The sequence below is a fragment of the Phoca vitulina genome, unplaced genomic scaffold (assembly GCF_004348235.1).
Source record: "Phoca vitulina isolate PV1807 unplaced genomic scaffold, GSC_HSeal_1.0 scaffold24, whole genome shotgun sequence".
Taxonomy (NCBI): Eukaryota; Metazoa; Chordata; class Mammalia; order Carnivora; family Phocidae; genus Phoca; species Phoca vitulina.
The window spans coordinates 17,470,104-17,484,990 of record NW_022589727.1 but is presented as its reverse complement, the minus strand read 5'-3'; positions in this window follow the sequence as shown (position 1 = coordinate 17,484,990).

Below are 14,887 nucleotides of genomic sequence, written 5' to 3'. Positions count from 1 at the left end.
TGCACACGCACACACACGCTTTCACTGCCCGTCATCCAGCCCGCGCATCGGCCACGGTAGAGTGAGATATGAGGGCTGCCTGGAGGTGATCACCACGCTCAGGGAGGGGAGAGAAGAAACAAAAGAGAAGGGACAAGGGTTAGGGAAGCCGAGAAAACGCCAATGAAGCAAGGAAATGGAGAGGATTATTAAAAAGTAAGACTTTCAGCACTGAGTATTCTCCTAGGTCATTTTAAAGTTCTCCAAAATCATGATAACTTAATTCCTGTGTCAATAATGGTTTCACTGACTTTCTGTCTAGTGGCAGAAAAAAGGGCAAGGCGAAGTTTCCTCCCAAAGGGCAAAAATCTCATGTATTAGTCCAGAGGTGACTTCACTGAGAACATGAAAGGGATGGCTTGCAGCTATTCGAATCTCTGTCCTAGCCGATCAGCCCATCGTGCGGACAAAAGTGATCCTTTTTTCCATCTCTCCATTTTCTGTCTATTTCTTGCATTTCTCCTCCTCCTTCTCCTCTTTCTCCCTCTGTCTTTCTCAGCGTCTCCGAATTTTGGGGGCAACTCTTGGCCTACACAGATGGCGTTTACTGACTTGGTCTCAAAAACTTTCGCTTTCCAATTTTCTCACAAATTTCTTTATGCCTCTGGGCAGCCACCCTGTTTCACTCTAGTTTCTTCTTGTGCTAAGTGACAGATGGGTTTCCGACTTCCTGCCTGTAAAAGAAAAGCAATTTGTTTGAAGATAGGTTCACTTAGGTGTCGATAATAATAAAGGGGAAATAATGTCCCAGTGTCTGGTGGAGACAGAGTATGAAATCACTGCCCTTGTACTCACAGGGGGAAAAACAAAGTTGAAACCCTTAGAGGGTGTTAGAAAGGCATCTTGGCTTGAAGATTTGACTGTAGCAACGAAAAGACAGAGAAATGAAGCAAACCACGTTTTTACTTGCTTGGACGGAGGTTTATTTATCCTGATCGTGTGAAGCCTGGGCCAGCAGTGCCGACGAAGTTGACTGACCCTCCGTGTTTCTCCACACTTGGGCAGGGAAGATATGAAGATGGGCCAGTTTGCTCATGTGACACACTCAGCACAGGGGTCTCTCTTGGGAAGCAAATGCTTGAAGTTTCCGATTATGCAAATAACAGAGCCAATTACACTTCACCTTTATTTGTGAAAACACATTAAACCCAGTTTTATACACTAATATTTACACTTTTGAGTATGTGGCCCAGAAACGTGAATGCAGCTCCAGGAAGTGCTTCATGTAATCAGTCAATGCCCATATGGAAAGCTCCGGGGCAGCCCACAGATGATGCTAGCACAATCCAGTTGGCGCCTTTCCCCGTGTCCTCCTCCCCTGCTCTCCTCCCCCTCCTCATTACGACACTTCTGTTTCCCCAGTTTCATGGGAAGAAAGCAAGCTGCAGAGAGGCGCTGGTGCCTGGACGGCTCCTAGGACTTTGCCATTCCGTCTTGTTGCCTCTCTTCCTCCCCCAACATGGAGCTAACATTAGAAGGTATGAAAGTGTTTCCCTCTCATATTAGGCTGAAATCCAGGGTTCTAACTTATCTCCTGAGCATCAGTAGGCATGTTTTTGTCCCAAGGGACAGAAACCCCAAGTTCTAGTGGCTTAAACATTCAATGAATTCGCACAACCTGTCAGTAGGGTGCCTGCAGGCTGTCTCCAAGGGTCCGATAGTGTAAACCAGGCCCCATGTCTTTCCTTCTTTCTGCTCCACCCACCAAATTATCTGCTTCATTTTAAGACCAGCTCCACTCATGGTCGTGAAATGGCTCCCAATGGCATTGGAGTGGCCACATACCTCTCTGTCTATAGAGAAAGAGACGAGAGTGTCCATGGGTGTACACTCAAGTGAGGGTTTTCTTCTCTCTCTCTCTTTTATTTTTGGGGGTGTGTATGTCAAAACCATGGAACTAAATCCCAGGCATCTGATTGGATAAACTTAAGTTCTATACCCGTCCTGAAGTAATTGCTGAATTGCTACGCCTAGCAGATGTCACGTGCTAATTGTTTTATGCCCAAAGAACCCACCCCTGGAGCTGAGGGATCATGGGGCAGGTAGAGAAGAAGCTCAAATTACATGCTGTCACATGGGAGGGGATCTCCTCTATCCCTTCTTATTCTGTTTTTATAAATTCTGTTTCATCTTCATCATCACATGTAAGAATCCATTTGTCTGGAATGTACTGAGTATTAGGATTGGTATACATTGTGTTTATAAAATCCGTCACCGGTATTATTGATGATGTGAATTGTGTCCGTAGAACCTCCATGACCCATTGAGGGCAGTTCTGTGCCTGACACTTCTGATGTCCTTCTGTGGGCAGAGTCTCAGTAACTTTGTGGAGGGAACAAATATGGTGCTTCACTTGGTTTCTTAGCCATGCTCCTTCTTCCCGGAACAGAACTGGCTCCCTTGGAGTGAGGTAAAGAAAGCCATATATGCAGGTGTTGGTAGCTTGGACTACATGAATTCCTTCTTTTCTGGAGTATCTGCTGGGGATCCGGACCCCTGGCAGAGCAAAGCCTCCTTAGACAATGTGCTTCTACAGGGTGAACTGGGTATTTCAGCACGTTTCTCCCTCCTTCCCCATCTGTTATTTATTTTTATTTTATTTTTATTTTTTTGCACCAGAGAAGGGAAGGAAATCAATCCACTGGCACATCTACACTCAAACAGGCTTGGTTATAAAACTTGCAAGTGAACCAGAGACTGCATCTCCTTTCTGCTAGGAAGAATAGTTAATAAGAATTCTGGGACCAAGGCAAAAATAAAATACAAATTCTCATTATCCGATTATTTATACTAGGTTACTCATGAAGCAAGTGGTAAGGGTCAGGTTAATTCTCACTACCGCCAGGGGGTGGTGGTGGGGTGGTGGTAGGGGGTTAGGAGTGCTGGAAAGGAGATGCGGCTGTCAGGGGCTGGCAATGGTAACTGCTTGGTGGTCAAATGGAGAGGTGAACGCTAGGCCTTGCTGGCTGCTCTGTCATACTCTAGCATGCCCTGGAAGTAAGGGAAAGCGTTCAAATTGGATACTACTGAGTCCTGACCATCGTTTTATACTTTCTCCACCAGTAAAAACTGAGGAGAGAAGCAGGACATCAGCATTCATTTGTCTGCCTGGAAAGCAAGGAGAGACCTTGGCTATAGACTAGGGGCCACCACACTTTTGCAGTCACGTAACAAGCTCACGTCCTCTCCACGACAACCTCTGGGAGCCCCAGGATTCTTGTGCCAGGGCAGGCAGGTTATGGGGGTGATGGGTGCTAGGGCCTTGGAGGGGTGCCAGACCGCTCACATCTCTCGGGTGAAGACTCATTCACTCATCTTCCTTCCTGGAGCAGGCAAATTCAGGTTTGGGTCTCTTCGTTCTTAGAATTCTGATCTGTTCTCTTACAAATGCTTGCATTCCTTTCTCAGCTGAGTTACCTCTTTTGAGATTTCTCTTGCCCAACAACCTCTTTTTGCTTTATACACTCTTTCTGGAGCTATATTCATATAGTTAATCACTCGTACTCACTTGATGCGATTCTGTTTCTTTGAGTTTTTCAGTTGAACTCTCGAAGGCAATCTTCTGAGATCTTTGTAGGGGGCACTTTATTTTTGACCTTCCTATCTGTCCTTTACTGCTGCCTTTTCCTTCTCTGGCTTCTATCACATCACATCCTCTTGGCTCCCTTTAAATCTTCTCCATCAGCTTAACCTCCACGACCCACTTCATTGGGTCGATCCATGGAATGCCCACCAGCCGGGCACAGGTGCCAAGCCCTAGTCATGCCAGAGAGGGTTGGTGAGAGAGTCCTTTGGTAATGAACCTTACCTATAGGACCCTCTCAGGTGAAGGAGAAGTGGAGGCTCCCCACTTTGCTCTGTGTGTTTCCTCTTTTCTGTCCCATGGTTTGGTGTCCTTTCTCTTGGACTCCTGCCCCTTTAGCACTTTCTCTCCCTGCCCTGGTCTTCCTCCCAGCTCTTTCTGCACTGCAACTCTGCCTCTTGCTGGCTGGTAGTAGTGTGCTTTAGAGGAAAGCACACACCTTCCCCCTCAGTAGGGTCTCTGTGGGCAACATCATGACCCCGTGAGTGACAATGCAGGTCAAGGGTATCCGAATATGCCACCCCACGTTATGCCACTATGGCCTGAGGATTATTTGGAGCTAAAGGCACTTAAAAACCAGCATATTCGAGAAAAGCTCTTCACTTCCCCTAACAACCAAAAAATAAAGTATAAATTTCCCTGTTTGTGAAGGAAACTTACATGTATAAAGGAAATTTCCATTTATAAAGATATCTCAGAGAGTTGTTCCTTGGAGACAACTCTTACCACCCAGAGACTCACATCTTCGTAAGCGACAACCTTTATTTACCACCCATCTCTGCCCCTCCTCTGCCTATGACCCACCTGCCCAGACCAGAGGCCCCATCCCCCTTGTCCTGTGTTTAGCCTAGGATGGTATATAAATCTCAATCATCTGGCTGCCTCCTTGAGTCTCACCTAATTAAACTATTTTTTCCCTTTTGTGAATCTGTCTTTTATTAGTTTGGTTCTCAGGTCCCAGCTGTTGAAAGTAGGAGGGCAGAAGGAAAAAGATTTTCCTTCCTATAGTGGCCCTAGTGATTCATTCTGAGGTAGCACTCTTGAAGATGTTGAGCTTACCTGTGTATTATAAACAAGTTTATCTCTAGTCTCCTTTCAAGAACATTCTTTCATGTGTGCGTGACTAAGGCTCCCATCCTGGAGATGGATCTATGTTTACATTAAGACGTGAGGTATGACTGCCATCTCCAGCTGTCTTCCATACTTTCCACCTTGGCCGAGGGGCATGTGAAATCTTCTCAGCTCTGATACCATCACAGATACCATGCCTGAGGGCCCATGGCTCCCCCTCAGCCTATCTGTTACTTTCTTCTCCGTTGTCGGAAAGGTGGCAACAAGACTGAGGGTTTCCACCAAGCTTTCTCTTTCTCTTCAGGTTAGGCCATCTCTTTTTTTCCCACTTGGTGAAAGAAGCATTGGGAACGTGTTAGGAGAAGATGTGAAATGTGGTAATTCTGCTAAGGTTGGAGAAGTCCTGACTGAGTTGCAGCAAGAAAACAGCTTGTTAAACACCAGCCGGGCAGAAGTTTTCGTCTCATTGGAACGCTACTTACTCAATGCTTGAACAGCTCTTGCAACAGCAGGAAGCTGGGAGTGTCTCTGGATACAAAAGGCAAGCATGGTAGATGTTAAACTGGCATTCATTTATTGGAATCCATGTTGGGTACTTTTCTCATTTCTCTCCCGGGAAGACCTTGCTGGGGGTAGCTTTGAGTTAGATACACTCATATTTCAGACGCTTAGGCCTCTCGCGCAGAGGAAAGATAGGCCAGATTTGAAAATGAAGATGATATTCCTGTCATAGCACTAACAAAAGATGTTCTCACAAAAACAGAGAGGGAAGGAGGGACGGAGAGAGAGAGAGAGAGCACGAGAGTGAGAGAGTGAGTGAGAGAGTGAGAGAGAGACAGTTTTTTGTTTTTGTTTTTGTTTGCATTTTGAGTTGAGAAAAATGTCACATGCATTTGATCATGTTTCAAAGGGTGGAGCACAACCACAGGATGCATACATCAGTCATGGGAAGGGTGTCGCAGTCAACAAATTAATACAGACCATGTCTACCTCCTCTACTTTCTGCCCTTCTTCTTGTGCATGCTATTGATTGATATTCCTCAGGGAGGAGATTCTTCTGACTCAGACACTAAGCAAGTTCCTAAAGAAAATATCAGCTTTAAAAGGGAATAGAGGAAGTAGCAGCGGCAGCAAAAAATCGCTAATCTTTCATTTATAAGAGCTACTGAACATCTGGAGAGCAGGCGGCTCCTTTAACCCCTGGAGTGCAGGAACAAATGAGCACCAAAGGGCATCCCATGCTAATGTGGTGCCATTAATTTGAATACAATGGAAGGCCCTATAATAAACATCTACGGAGTCATCTGGGTATTCCTTTCTACCTTGCTCGGCTCCCTGAGGCACTGGAGGCACAGCTTAATGGGAGAGGAAATTCTTTGGAGGTTGAAGAACAGGGAAGATATCTTTCAAGAGCAACACTTAGTTTAAAAGAAAAAATGCGTAATGGCCGAAGTGAAAAAAAAAGATCAAATAAGTCATGGGGAGCACTGGGTGTTATACGCAAACAATGAATTATGGAATGCTACATCAAAAACTAATGATGTAGTGTATGGTGATTAACATAACATAATAAAGTAAAAAAAATAAGTCATGGGAAAAATAATGTTTTAAACTATTATCAATGGGGGTGTTCCTGAAATTAATATTTATGTCTGTTTCTCACCCAGCATTTATAGAATTTTAAACCAAATGGCAGTGTGGTGGGGAAGAAGAGAAAGAATCACATGCATCAGGAATGATTCATGTGAAGCTCATATTTTGTGGGGGAGGGTGAGGTTTGGAATTTAGTTGACACTGGGCAAGTTTTTCTATCATGTTTCTATGGGGCGCTCCATCTGCGGAGTCTTTAACTCCATTAATAAATAGAAATGGAGATTATAATACTCTAAGGCTAAGGCTCCCTGGGTGTTGGAGGTATTTAAGACTGGATGAGAAGAAGCCAAGCAGAGCATCTGGCCCTTAAAAACAGTGAGAACCATAGTCAGAATATTGGTCCAATATCTTAAACACGGTGAAACCATTTTCACTCAAAGGCAAATTGAGGGGCACAGGTAGTAACCCCAGTCCCTACTCACTGTGGATGAGCTGGGACTGGGAATGGCAGCTAGAATAATTATTTTTCATCCAAAGCCTCGAAATGAACTAGCCATGTACAACATGCTGTGTATCCCATGACGCATAAGAAGAATCATATGTTAGTTTCGTTCTCTTTTTTGACTGTTGTTTAAATATAACTAGAGACAGTTTCTTTTTCTTCCTTTTATAAAAATGATTTAAAATGAATGCCCACTTGGTGGCTGATTTCCATCAGCATCAGATCTTGAAATCCTTGCCCCATTTGCTTTTTGCAGGTGTTCATGCCTGCTCAGCCCCCTCCTGGGCTGTGGGCATTCCTAGCAGGGCTAAGAAAGAACTAGCACAGCCGTTCCACGGTCTCTCAATGAGAACTCCCTCTCCAGGGCCCTCGCCTACCCCCTGCCCTTCAGACGGGGAGGCCAACCTGTCCAAGTGGGCGTGAGTGGTCATGATTTAAGCAGTGCCAAGTGCTCAGCGCTCCACCGGGAGCTGAGTTCTCTGCCTCGTAGCATTCCTGGCCATCTGGGCTGGGAGACGGAGACCACCATGGCACCAGAATAACCTTGGCCAGTTCTTCCGCAACTTCTGCTTTAGGAATTGCCATGCCCAACACCGTGGCATGTGACACCAGGCGCACAGACACTGCGTGACCTGGAAAGGCACCATCTTATTCTCTCACCTGGAGTGGCCCTCTCTTCCAGCCCTGCCCCCACACTCACTTAACATTCTGCCTTCCAAGCCCATGGAAGGAGTGCTTCCTTACCAGGATGCGAGGCAAGCTGGAGTACATGCACATGCACACACACACACACACACACACTGAACACACACACACGGAATGCCTGTCTTCCTCATAGGAGGGAAAAGGCTCCCCAAAATGGCACGTGAGGCAATAACTCACTGTGTCCTACAGGGAGCAAGGGGCAGTCAGGCTGGGGAGAGAGTTTGATGAGGTCTTGTGGGAAGGAATGCTCTGGGCTTTATTTTGCTGAGCCTGGGAGTCTTACTGCGCATGTTTTCAGTTACCATTACTCTCTTTGTCTTCATGAGCAAGTTTCCTCTTTCAGTCTCTTTGCCTGGATCAGTAACCACACACACGTAGCTATTACCCCCGAAGAGTCCAACCATCACTTAACATATTATCGTTGTTTGTTTCACACTGGACTTGATGGCCTTTCATGATCTTTCGAATTGAATACATCCTTAAGACTACTAAATGATTTTTAAAAAAGTGTGTGTGTGTGTGTGAGAGAGAGAGAGACAGAGGCAGCAGGGTAACATATATTTCTTCTCTCCTGCCACCACCCTAGTCCAAGCTACTGAACTTGTCACTGGGATGGGCAATGGCCTTCTACCTTGTCTTTCTGCTTTGACTTTGTCTTCTTCAATCTATTCTCTTCATAGAAGCCAAAATTATTTTTCAAAAATGCAAACTGTGTCTTTTCCTTCAATTAACTGAACAAATATTTATTGACCACCTACTATGTGCCAGGCACCAAGCCAGGTGCTAGGAATATCATGGTAAATGAGACAGACATAGACCCTACTCTCTGTCCTTATGAGACTTTCATTTTAATGGCTCCCACCATTCTTAGGGTAAAGTCATAAGCTTTAAAATGATTGATTACAAAGTGATGCCTGATCTGGCTTCTGCCGAAATCCCTAGGTTCTTGCACCTCTCTTTCCAGCCCACACTGCCTTCCACCACGCTGGGATGTGTCAAGATCTTCTCTCCTCAGGGTCTTCATGCAGGCTGTTGGATTTTCCCACCCTGTTGCTTGCCTTACTTTGAGGCTACATGTCTTTCACATCTCAGCTCACTGTCCTTTGCTCAGTGATTTCTTCTCTGGTCTTTCCAATCTATATGAAGCTTCCCTTTGACATTCTTTCTCTTAGCACCTTTCCCTTTTCTTTTCCAACACTTATCACACGATACATTCCATGATCCCTATACTATATGACCAATGTCTGTCTTCCCCACTAGACTGCAAGCCTCTGGCTAGTAGGAATCTGGTCTGTTTTGTATTTTATTAGATCATCTTTCAAAGTGGTATTCAACAAACATTTGGAAAGTGAATGAATGAATAAGAAAAGTGAAAAGTGCAGACAAATTAAAAATGACTTTGAAGATATATCATAGAAATGTTTAGATTTTCACAGAATTCCCCAATTTTTAATCTTTCTTTTTCTTTTCTTTTTTTTTAAAGGGGAATGTTTAGCCAAAATCACATTTCATGACTGTCAAGAATGAGAGGAGTCTGAGATTTTACCTACTTGCAAGCTAACAAGTTAGCTTGTCACAGTTTGATGGATTCTGGCAGAAGCCATGAGACTTCTGGGTCAGAGACAATGGACTTTATTACTCACAGAATGGCAAGGAGCAGAAGCAACTCTTCCCCTTCTCCCCATGTCCCATAGGGATGAGGGGGATGGGCCCAGAGGGCTATGTTTCAGGAGAGGATTCCTGAGCACAGGGAACTGGAATCTTTTATAATGGACAGTAAACATACTTGTCCCTTCCTCCAGAGGAAGATACTATCTTTATCTTTTAAGACTGTAAGCAAATCTGCCTTTTGTTCTGTGGGGAGACACTGTCTCTATTTTCCAAGGCTGTTTGCTTCACAAACACCCTGGAAAATAGCCTGGGAGGAAAGCGTTTAGTGCATTGTTCACAAGAGGTGCAGAGACATTAGAGATCAATGGAGAATTTTCTCTAACAATATCCGTCCTTCATTTTTACACCATCTTAATTTCTGGTGAACGTTCTATAAGTACGGCAACGCTTCGGCTATTCTGATTAATCTGACACAGGCTGGGGCCAACTCCAATCAATTTGTCCCATGCAATATTAAGTCCACTATCAACAGGACAGTTTCAAGGAGCAGGATGAGGGCAGCCTGCGGTATTGACCTCACCAGGGCCCTAGTGTTTTGCATCCAACCTGCTGAGCAAATCCCATAAACCTAAGCATTTGACTTGGAAAGTCAGGTGACTCTCTCTTTAAGTTTCTGAATTGAACTTTCCTCTTGGCCTGGGGAATTAATCCAGGCAGGGAGGCTATATTGGTAATTGACAGACTCTGCCCTGGCCCACAAGGAGAGGGTCAAGGGCAACTCTCTTATCAGTAACAATCCTAGCCAGTAAGTTGAGGTTGACTTCAAGGCCTTCAAGATCCAAAGTAGCATCACTAATCTCTTCAGCTAAAGTCAGAGACACATTTTGGACCTGCCTTTTGTTCTGGGGGGAGACCCTGTCTATCTTCCAAGGCTGTTGGCTTCACAAACACTCTGGAAAATAATCTGGGAGGAAGGCATTTAGAATATTACTCACAAGAGGTGCAGAAACAGTACAGACCCATGGAGAGTTTTCCCCCTTTTCTAATTTGATGAATCCTATCATAGAGAAAGTTGTCCATGGGGTGTGCTTAAATAACAAGGCAGTTATCCCTCCTGGAAGTTCTCCCAAATAACCAAGGGTAGCTTCATTTTGGAGAGAGCTCCACAGTCATCTGAGGGCTATGTGATATGCTGGGGTATTTCCTTAAACATCAGACTTGAAGTCTCCTATGACTACCTCAGAAGTGCAAAGCAGTACCTGGCTTCCACACTAGAAGTACAGTCCCAGGAGTGTCCATGGTCCCCCTGCCTAGAAAGCATTATTTATATTTGATGCCTCCTGTCCCTCTCAGGTGAGACCTGTATCAGTTGGAGGGCACAGGCTGACAATACTTCCAACTTGGTCTCCCAACTGACTGGTAAACCTTAAAGTTCACAGTTAAGTTTAAATGTGTCTGCCCCTTGTTTCTGGCCTGAGCACAATTAGCCCAGCCTGTTCTGGTTATCCATGCTGTCAGAGGAGAGTATTCAAATGCCCCAGGGAAAGACTGACAGCTACTGATTGGAAATAGTGGTGAAGAAAACACCCAGAAGTGTTGACAGGTGTTTGCCTGGGGGCATAGGTACTGGGGCCACTCCCTTCTATTTTGCTAGACTTGTTAGAGCCATTGGTGGAGGAGAGCAGACCTAGATGTCAGTTAAATATAAGTTGCTTGCATAAGTTTGGAAAGGTGGCACCAAGGTGTTTTCCTTCATTAAGAGGGGTCCAGAGAAGTTTGTGAAGGACAAATATCATTAGTGTCCATCATTCCCCCCATCTCTCCAGGATTCTGAGATATTCTTTCCTCAAGAGCCAACATAGTTATAGTCCTTCCATGGCCACAGAAGTTGTGTGTCCCATTCTAGGAGCTATAATGTCACCTTTTTCTTGATCATCCCCTGTTCACACCCAGATGTTTCATTCAGAGGGGTCAAGTATGAGAGGCACAGAGACATTTTAACAAAACTTAGAGACTTATCCTGTCCCCCATCTTGGCGTGTATGGGCCACTCTAGGGAGACTCAGTGAATAGCACTCAATCAAGTGGTCATCATCATTATGCTCTGTGGACTATGTCAGTCCAACAGGAGAATCTTGGTGGCTAAATTAGAATAAGTTTGAGTCCCTAGGCTCCCTTTTGGCTGTGTTACCACCTAGAGGGTGGACCAGCTGGACTGTCTGGGGTTTCTGCTAGAAGAAAGAAAAGAGCTTCATGCCTAAGAATGGTCAGGTAGAATCCAGAATTTTCCAAATAGGTTTATATATTGTCCTCCCTCCCCAAATTTTCATCCTAATTATTACCTAGGAAGTAGCCAAGAGAAAATGATTCCTTTCTGAGGACAGCCACGTTCAGTGACCAAATTGCCTTATGAAAGTATATGGACTAGGAGGAGGTGATGAAGGCCTTTCCAAGTCTCAGCAGTTCCACGTGCTTGTGGATGATAGGGAACATGGAAGGTCTATTGAATATCTTGACCATTAGCCTATAATTGGGTAGCTTTTATGATAAAAGGTTCATCATTATCAGACTGAAATTGGTCGAGAAAGCCAAAAACATGACACATTAGCTTTAAGGGCTACAGTGTGGCCTTCCTTACTGGGAGATAAATGATTCAACTTTTGGCAGGGGTCACAGGTTTGGTGTGCAGAGGTAGCTTATGCATCAGAAACATAGAGTCCTTTCCTTTGTGCCCAGTCCATGATGGTGGACGTGTTGTTATATTCAATGTGTTGGCCCTTTCAATTTGTGAAAGATGATGGATTCAGGCAACAACAGTGGCAATCTGGACATCACTGACCCAATCAAAAGCCTGATTCCAGCCAGTCTCATCAGAGCACAGGCTCTTGCTGTGGGCATCTACAGGAGTGACCCAGATGGTTTGATTAGCAGCCATGATATGTTTCCACATTTCATGGCCCCTAAGAGGAGTGTCTTTAATCTGCCAGTCTGTAGTTTTCCAAATGGCAGACCAAACAGTTAAGCCATTGGCAATAGCCCAAGAGACAGGAAAAATATAATATGGTTCATTAAAGGGACTATTGGCCAGAGATATGAGAAAGACTTTGAGTTCTGCCCCCTGAGCAAAGAAACCATATCCTAGCTCTGTATAGCTGGCAGGGAGGTTGAAAAGCCCCAGCAAGCCCAGTGGACCCTATCAAGAAAGCCTCTGTGAACCAAGGGCCCCCATAAGCCAATGGCTTTTCTTCAGGTGGTGAAATGAGGGATAAAATTTGCCCAAGGCATAGTTACCACTTTCTCATATAAAGCCAAGATACTTCTCGGGCCCAGGCAGCCTCCGTTCTTTTTTGTTAGTGGGATATGTTGGACTATTTGCACCTTGTTAGTTGAGTTCTAGTTTACCTACACCAAAAGAAGAATATCAGAGAGTCACAAAGCCTTCACGGGTTGGGTACTCAGTGTTGAGAAGAGCCGTGTAGCAAGCTCATAGCTGTTTTCCCAAAAGGATGTACCTGTTATTCATATAAGGGAGGTGACAAGTCCGTAATCCCAAAGGGCACCTCTGAGTGGAAGCTACCTTCCTTTGCCAATTGGCAAAATCATCAGTCACAGAGACTCAAGGTTACTTTAGCTTCTCTTGCTTACTGTGAACCTTCTTTAAATCCCAGCCATTGAATTTGGGTCCTCCCTTCTCTCGTGGGACAAGGTATGCGAGTGACATGAGTACCTGTATCCAACAGTGCCATACAGTTAGGTTTCTTCTCCTTCCCAAAGTTCCTTGGTATAATCAGATGGGTGCATATGGCCTTAGGTCCCACCATTCATCATCTATTTCCTTTAAAGCAACTGTGGTCAGGGTAGAGAGAGACGGAGAGATAGGGGTCACGTAGGGTCAATAAACAAGACTTTGCATCCACTTTCACTCTCTAGTGGCTACTTGTTCCCAGATCAACCAACAGATTTCTAATGTTTTCAGTTTACCCAAAGCTCTATATACTCATCGTTGACACCATTCATTTTAGCTTTTGGGACTCCTTCCTCAGGAGTCTAGCCACATTGCCTTTTGCCTGGGGCTGCAGGCTCGGCCTTTACTGTCTGTAGTGGTTCACATTCCTTCTTCTTCCCTCCCTTCAAAAACCAAGGCACCATTTGGGTACTTGTTCAACCCTACCTCTTTCTGCTCATCCTCTAAATGATCAGTAACATTTATTATTCTCCATTTGCCCACCACTTCGGAGAGAACATTCTACTAGATCTCAGGGAGTTTTCCCACATTCCCAAACATGCCCTGTGTGTCCCTTTTTCCTCTTCTAGAAAGCAAAGCCCATTCTCATCATCAGTGCTGCCAAGAACCAAGGAAAGTCTGAGATTTTACCATACTTGCAAGCTAACAACTTAGCTGGTATGACCTGAGAGTGTTCCCCCCACGAATTCATATGTTGAAATGCTACCCCCAGAGATGAGGGCATTAGGAGGGATGGGGCCTTTGGGGAGGTACTTAGGTCATGAGGGTGGGACTAGTGCCTTATTAAAAGAGGCTTCAGAGAGACCCCCTCACCCCTTCTACCAGGTGAGGACACAGTGAGAAGGTGCCAGTTATGGACCCAAAAGAGGGCCTTCACCAGGAAGTGACCATGCTGGCATCTTGATCTTAAACTTTCTAGCCTCCAGAACAGGAGAAATCAGTTTCTGTTGTTTATAAGCCACCTGGTCTGTGGTAATTTGTTACGGCAGCCAGGATGGACTAAAACATTAGTCTCTCAGAGTTTCATGGATACTAACAGATGACATGAGGCTCCTGGGTCAGAGACAGCATGGCACAGCATGCATGCAGCATGAACATCACATAGTGCCCCTGTTCCCTAAGTCCCATGAGGGACATGACCATAGCCCCAGATGGATGCAGTAGGTGTATTACAGGAGAGGATCCCAAAGCAAGGCTACCGTTTGCTCCAGAGGGAAACACTATCTCCATCTTCCAAGGCTATTTGCTTTATAGATGCCCTTACGTAGATAGTTCAGAACGAAGGGCAGTTAGTGCCCCACTTGTAAGAAGAGCTGAAATACAAGAGACCCATTGTGAATTGTGTTCCACTAACAACTAATACTGGGCAACAGAAAGAGTGTATTGAGTGAATGAATGAGTGAACAATCTAGATCTGGGTTCAAATCTCAACTCTATTCTTCACATTGCTGTAACTTTAGAAATGACTGAATTCCACTTTCCTCATATATAAAATGACATGATTACAATAACTCTTGTTTGAGTCTGTACTACATGCCATGTACTATTGTAAGTGCTTTTAACATTCTATTTATTTAATCCTTACAACAATCTTAGGAAATGGAGACAACATTTTTTTCCCCATTTCATAAATTAGGAAAGGGGTGATGGATACGTGACCTTATTTGCTCAGTAAGGACTGAAACCAGGATTTGAATCCATGCAATCCACTCCAGTATCAGCGGTTTTCAGTACTGTTCTCTGCTTCAGACCCGGTAACAATGCCTGCCTCACCAGGGTGTTGTGTGAAGACTGAAAGAATTAAGTGCTTAATCAAGGACAGTTTTCTTTCTTTCTCTTCCTACAGTTGCTTAATTATTAAAAAAAAAAAATCCAACTTCTTGGAATCTTCTTTTTAAAAAATGATGATTATCATTTTAGCAAGTAAAAGTGGAAAAATATGTTTCCCCAACAACAAAAGGGGAGAAAGGCTGACCACGGGGTGTAGTGTGGTGACAGGGATTAAACCCAGCCTTCTCCAGGTTGAGGAGGAAAACCAC